This window comes from Amblyomma mixtum, chromosome 5, assembly GCF_055824585.1.
Source record: "Amblyomma mixtum isolate Tamu chromosome 5, ASM5582458v1, whole genome shotgun sequence".
NCBI lineage: Eukaryota > Metazoa > Arthropoda > Arachnida > Ixodida > Ixodidae > Amblyomma > Amblyomma mixtum.
Genome location: NC_143016.1, coordinates 142,857,557 through 142,865,196, shown reverse-complemented (window position 1 = coordinate 142,865,196; position 7,640 = coordinate 142,857,557).

Here is a 7,640-nt window from a genome sequence, read left to right as displayed (position 1 = left end):
CAACTAACCCAGATCTCAACTCTACTACCATAATCTGACGCTTCACCGACGTGCGCCGCGGCTCGGCATCTTCGCCCAACCGCTCTAGCGGCGTGGATACTCGCTCCGCGTGTTTCGAGTTCTGGAAAATCATGTTGCAGTATTTCTTCAGCTTTGGCTGAAGTAGATCCGCGGAACTGCCCCCTGAACGATGCATGGTTTTTGCTTGGCTGATAATCGCTTCATCCATATATTATTGTCGAAGGCAGAGTTTCGATTCTACGGTATGTGTAAATTCTGAACTAAGTTGCTACATGACGCGTGCCCCACAAATCTCTATGGCAGAGTTATTAAACATATTCACTAATACATCGTTAATTCTACATTTCCTGGGGCCAAAGGGTGTGTCTCAATTAATCGTATTTCATATTATGGCGGGGACCAGAAGTAACAACCGCGACAAAGAGTCCCACCTCACCACAGCTTTCTTTCTTGTAAAACCTTTAATCGCTTATGGCATTGCCCGCGAAATATTCCCAGAAGTTGCTGTTTTTCTCTGTTCCGCTGAAAGGGGCCGCAGTGCAGAGTGCGCTCGATGCCGCCCGAACCACCACACGTGTCCAATTAGAACCTGAGGTCATCAGCAGCCCCACAGCACAAATACGGCACGAAAAAAAAAATTAGGGGTGATCGATCAGATTGATGCGCAGGAAATTCGATAACAGTTTCCTGCCACTCGCTAATGCACTCTTAATCCATTTCTAACCATACATCATTCTTGTATTCATACTGAGCAGTCATTCTTAAACATTATCGTTTTTGCTAAGCCATTCTTAGTCTGGCATCCCTCTCCTCTTACAAATGAAGAGAGGACGATTTGCAGTTGGCAGGTGGAGAAACAGACAACTTCCTGAAGACATCTCGTCAACACTCTTTAATTCGTAGAATAAAATGCGCTTTGAAAGTAGTCTCTAGGGAACGAAATACTTTTCTCGGTATATACTGTTTTCCGGGGATAATTCTCTATGCGGGCTATTCATGCTCTAATGAGTGCATTTGTCGCCAGGTTTATGGGAACTGTACTAAGCACTTCACTTCTTTTCATTTTTTTTTTGCGGCTGTCTTCACGGTATGAAACAGCGTCAAAAAAACCGAAAGTGGCTCCGTGCGAGAAAATGTTTCTCTCATAGCTCTGTGGCCACTCGGTCGGAGATCGCGGAATATGAGGTTTAATTCACACAGAAAAACCTACTGACCTTTAAAAATAAAGTTCGGAGGGCGCCGCTATATTGGAAATTTGGCTGTGCTCGTAGGACCTGAAAGAGTTTAGTATTAAAATACCCCGCTCTCTCCCCGCGGCCTGAAAAACCAGATCTTTCGAGGGCCGTGAAATGCTCTACAGCGGAAGAAAAATAAATGCCCTCAAATCGACGATTCAACCTGTACGACAGAAGTTACCGCTCTCGTTCTTGAGAGGGGTCTTGCACGGGGCTTCCGTAATTGCATGTCCTCCTTCGCATTAAGGAGAGCACAACGTGTACTGTACACAAAGCGTTCATTGGTCAGCGGATGAGGAGAACGAAAGAAGTGCGTTTTTTGGCGGCTAGTATTTTCTTCTTCCTATTTTTTTCCGGTTCGGCTTCGTGCGCTCTTGAAACCGAAGCTGTCCGCCCACAAAGGCCCTGGCGCAACAGCTCGGAATACAGCAGCCGAAGCAGTAGCCCCGGCATTTTGATCAATAAATCGCATCAGGAGTTTTTCTGTTTGCTGCCTAAGGACGCGCGGCACAAAATTGGTTTGCTATCTTTTTTTATATCCGGCGACGCGACATCCTAAAACATCGGCAATAGGCTGCAAGGGGAACGACGTGAACGATTTTGGAAACCCGATGTCGATTTCGTGTCAGCGCTTGAAGTGCGTTCACACGACCCTCGCAACGCACATTTGGAAATCGGGCCACGAAGAAGGCGCTTGTGTTTACCTTTCCGGTCGCGTAGGCAACCGTGGCAATAAAACTGAGGAGAAGGATATCCTTATAAGAGTGTTCGAAAAAATGAACAGTTTTTTTTTCATGCGGCTGAAATCTGGAGGCTTTCGGGGCACAAAATAACGCCTGGTAATATATTTTGGCATTCCTAAATTCGCATTAGACCGCTACGCTTGTGGAAATGCAATAGTGGCCACTGCGAGAAACCTCGTGTATGGACAAACTGTGCGCTGCTTAGTTAGCTATCGTTATTGACTCATTCGCACCGCTGCGCGATAATTCAATAAAAATTCCTTGAAAAAATTAGGGAGTGGCTTAGCTCTGGTTAAGCCTGGATATACAAGCGAAAAGGTTCAGTTAGGCTTGGTTTGACGTCATGGCGGTCACAGTTCGCGCACAATGCACTGGGAGTACCCCGATAACGGTGGAGGCGTTCGGCCGCCCACCCACTGCCTGTGCGGAGGCGGACGAGGAGATGGAAATCGGCGCTGTTAAAATTCAGAGGGCACTTTGGGTCTCTAAAGTGCTGCAAGGGGAAAGCGTTTCCTGGCGCACTGTTTCTGTTTTATTCTTTTTATTGTTCATATCTTATTTCTTTCATCGCATTTTAAATTTTGTTTATTTTCTTGTATTTATTTTGTTAATTTTTGTTTTCTTATTACTTGTTGTTTCTTTTATCTTTATTTTTTTGTATTCTATTTTTTGTTCATTTCTTCGTTTTCCTTTCTTTTCACAGTTGTACTGCTTTTTTTTACATTTTTTCATTCTTTCTGTTTCTGTTTCTTTTTTTTCTTTATAGTTTTTATTTTTTCTTATTTTTTATTTATTTTATTTTATTTATGAAACCCATGCATTCACTAGATGCGCCTTCATTCATGCTCAAACCTTGAGCATTCGTGGCGGAGTGGTAGCGTCTCCGCTTCAGATGCCAAAGGCCTTGGTATGATTCCCAGCCTCGACGCAGTTTCTTTTTAAGTAGTGACGAGTTGGCGGCCACCTGCACCACGCGCGACGTCACTCGGTTTCGAATGCGCACAACTCGCCATTCCGTGTCACGGCGTACGCGAAGCTCGGCTCCGACCCTCGTAGTGAAGCTTTTCGCTTCAATAGAATAGAAATTTTGCGGCAGGTACCCTTAAGTTATTTTAACAGTCCTCCCCAAGAGGGAAATATGTAATGGCTGAAAACTACACTGTAAATATTTTCGCGCATATTTTCATGCCACTGGTAGGTTTTAAGTGTGAAATTCTTAGTGCTGTTAACTTTGATTTCAGCACCAAGTGACTGGCAATGCGGTTTTTTTTCTTCTACTCGAGCGTGACGCTGCTTGAAGAAACCGACATTCGCGTTAGCTTACGCGTGAAGCAAGATTCCATGCGTGAAGTCTCTAAAACTCTCGCTAAGAAAACATCCATGGCACTGGTCTCGCAAAGCCGAAAGTTGAGCAAGTTGGATAACGTTCATGATGTAAAAATAGCGCACAGGATCGTTTCCTTTTCGTCCCTTGTGTTCCCTGACGTTATTTTTACATCATGCACTGGTCCCGCCCTTCCTCAGCACGTGCATATACTCTATATATAAGGTGTGCTCTAGCTGACTGACGCCAGGGTTTGAGTGTGAAGCAGCACTCTAAGACGTCACGACCAAATACATGTTGCTGGCTGTTATGTGGAGCAAGGCATGCAATGTTTTTGTACTGTGCCTAATTGCATAATAAGTCGGTATTATTTCACCAACTTCGCAAGCAACAAAGATAGGCTAAAAATCCTAATGACAAAGTTTTACAAAGATCCACAAAACATCTTTTTGAACAGTTTCTGTCTTTCAATCTTATTAGCTTTTTCTAGCGCTCACTGCTGATGCCCGCGAAATACAAAAAATTTACACGTGACATGCCTGCTTGTACGCTCTCAAACGCTCCCCGTGGAAACCAAGAGCTCATTTCGTCGCGTGTGCAGCCACTTAAAAAGTTGCAGGGCAGCAACGCAGGCGCGGGCAGTGAGATTTCATCCAGCACGCGCGATGGAAGCATACAGCGAGGGAAGCGTATCGATAGAGTAAATCTTGCCCGAGGGAGCTGCGTCACTGCCATGTTGCCTTTTAAGCGGCAGTACACCGGGCTAAACGATCTCTCCGTTCCTACGAGAAACGTTTGAGAGCACTGAAATAACGGTACGTAAGCGGGCTTGCCACGTGGTGTTTTTTTTCTTTTTGTATTTCTCGGGCATCTCTAGTGAGCGTGAAAAACTAATGCGTAATAGATGAAAGTTAGAAACTGTTCAATCGGATCTTTATTGAATAGTTCCACAACTTCTTCGTTAGAATATTTCTCCTATCTTCGTTCCTTGCGAAGTTGGTTAATCTCGACTATTAAAGGTGCACTGAAGAGGAATCTGAACTCGTCTTTTTGCCGCGGGAACTCAATCTACACGTTCCGAGCATTCTTAGAAACTTCGATTTATTGCCCTGTGTGGCCGATTTCCCTAATTAAATCGAATTAACGCCCGGCTCCCGCCTTTTTTTTAATTCTGCCTCGTACGGTGGGCGGAGTCGACCAACGCCTTTCACCCAGTCCCGTGGCGGCTTGCCGCTCTGCCATCGGCGGAGTAATACGTAGTAGTCCGTAGAAGCAAATAGTCTCTGCGGGCTTATTTTAGGGTTATATTATCTGCAAATGAAACTATTTATTCGCGGAAACCTAAAAAACAAAATGAAGCGAAAGCAAAGCCTCCACGGAGCTAGCTGAAAGGCACTCCCCGCGTTGGTCGACTCCGCCCACCGTACGAGGGAGAATTAAAAAAAAAGGCTGGAGCCGGGCATTAATTCGATTTAATTAGGGAAATCGGCCACACAGGGCAATAAGTCCAAGTTGCTAAGAATGCTAGGAACGTGTAGATCGAGTTCCCGCGGCAAAAAGACGAGTTAAGATTCCTCTTCAGTGCACCTTTAAGCACAGTACGAAAAACAGTGTTACTTCCTGCATACAACAACGAGCAAGAGGCATTTCATCGCGCTGTCTTAAAGGTGTGTGCGTGCGCGTGTGTGTGTGTGTGTGTGTGTGTGTGCGTGCGTGTGTGTGTGAGTGTGTGTGCGTGATTGTGTGTGTGCATGCGCGTGTGTGTGTGCGTGCGTGCGTGTGTGCGCGCGCGCGTGTGTGCGTGCGTGCGTGGGTTCGTGTGTGTGCGTGTGTGTGTACGTGCGTGTGTGTGCGCCTGCGTGTGTGCGTGCGTGTGTGTGTGTGCGTGCGTGCGTGTGCGTGTGCGTGTGTGTGTGTGTGTGTGCGTGTGTGTGTGAGTGTTTGTGCGTGTTTGGGTGTTGCCTCCGTACATTCTTGTCACAATTCAGCCCATTCAAGCAACAGGGCAATCCAATACCAACTAGCCTTTATTTTATATGTTATAAACATAGCCACCTGGCATCTTGACCACAACCCGTTGGGCAAGTAGGCACCCCTTGGGCAAAAAGTAACGTGTACAATCTGGTGAGCTCTGCAGGGACCCAAATTTGAGGCAGACCGCATAAGAGACCGTGAATTCTTCAGTGGGCACTGCAGCCTACGGCAACATTACTACCATCGTCATAAGTCAATTTGTTTACAAACATCAAATTAGTGCATACGGCTAAGTCAAGACACAGAGAGTTTTAGTATAGCGGGCTTTGCGTAATTACTTGCTTAGCGGAACCAGACGTGCTCATTTCACTGCACTTTCATTTTCGAGACCCGTCGGGAGAGCCTTTTTTTAACTAAGGGGCAGGGAAAGAAAGTAGCACATTTCTGTTCAGCAAGGCAGAACACCGTTTTGTGTGCCCGGCCTTTATAAAGCCGAGCATCACGACACCGTGAAGGTTTTATCTAGACTTCTGACATATTTGTAGCTTTTTTTTATAGAATTTTCTGTACTCTTCGTCATTGTTTCGAGTTCGAGCAGAAGGTTGATAAAGGACGGTCTTGCTCATGTCTCGGAAATGCCCCTCAATCGTTCCATGAACATTGCTGTGCAGATTCCCTGGCTGTATGCCGCTCGCACTACAGAACGATCTATAGTGTATTTCTTCCTCGCGCTAAGTGTTGTATCCCTGCCCCAGGTCCGGCGCTTCGCCCTGCAGTTTCGCTCCCTCCCCAATGACATGACAAAGGATGCCCATGATGGCCGGCGCCTCGCGCGAGAGCAGGCCATTTCCGAGCAGTATGGTGCTCAACCAGCGGTATTTTACACGGACGCGGCCGGTCCACACCATGGGGGTTGGTACGCAGCTGCGGTCGTCCACCAAAACAACCCAGTTCAGGGCCTCACCTTCCGTGCCCCCAACATTACATTCGCGGAGGAGGCTGTTATCGCACTTGCAGCCGCGGACCCAGCCTCCCGAGTCATTATTACCGACTCAGCTTGCCGCAGTTTGGATCAGAGACAAATTCGAGATCGTGCCTTCCAAATATTACATAGATGTGAGTACCGGGGTTTCCCAACCCGGCGCACCATCTGGGCCCCAGCATATGCGGGGATAGAGGGAAATAAGGTAGCGGACGCTACCGCCCGCGCGCTTAACCACCGGGCATCGCCTCTCTCGCTGCCTGATCCGGCAACTGATTTCAATCCGGCTATTACTTTTCGGCAGATCTCTCTCCTGTATCAAATCAAACCGCTCACGGCCGATACTCCACCCCCCCCCCCTTCCTGTAAAGGCTTCAAGAAGGCGGAGGAGCGTTGGCTTCTTCGCCTCTGCACCAACACGTTACTGTGCCCCGCAATGCTTAAACATTTTAATTCGGCCTCTTCAGGCGAGTGTCCACACTGTGGGGAAGTCTTTGTGGACACGTATCACATGGTGTGGGCATGCACTGCCAATCGTGCTTTCCCACCCCACCCGGGAGGACTGGCAGGTTGCCCTGCTCTGCTGTTCCACTCTACAGGACACACGATCCCTGGTGACAAGAGCCCGGGCCACCGCTGGGGCCACAGGGGTCCCGGACTAAGGATCCCTCCTAGTGATTGTGATGGCCGGGCCCTTCAGACCCGGTCCAAGCAATACCACTCTTGTAAATAGTACAAATAAATGTTTTACACGACCACCACCTATGTGCTGTATTCAGTGCTTCTTCAGGTCTAAACATTGGATCTGAGTGCACATTAAGCAAAAGAAAAATTTGGGAAAAGGGGGCTACTTACAGCCGAGTGTCAAATGGAATCGCAAAACTTTCCAAACAAACAGTTTCAGATGGCACTAGTCCTTGATCGTGGCCTCCCAAGCAGCTCGAAATATCTTTTAAATCACGTCTTAGGGACCCCTAACCCGAAGACAGTCAGTAAAAAAAAACTTTTGAATAGATATTACACACTGTCTCTATCTTTATTCAGCTTATAGCCTATCTGAAATCACTCATGACACTCCTTCAGTAGTAACGGTTTCCAAATGTGAGAAACTGTGGAAAAACGAATCCAATCGAAGGTGGTCCCAGCGGCTGGCCTTGTGCGACCTAAGTTGCTCTACCCAAGCGACCAATGTTTAATTTAACTTCTACCTGCCATGGTGGGCAATTTTTTCATGTCCGATGGGCAGCCCGCAATGACGCCACAATGTCACGTGACCTTATGGCCCACCTGCCTCCTAGGTTGCTCATGGAACCACCTGCCAGAGCCATTCTCGTGATTTTTCGCGCACAACGCGGACAACG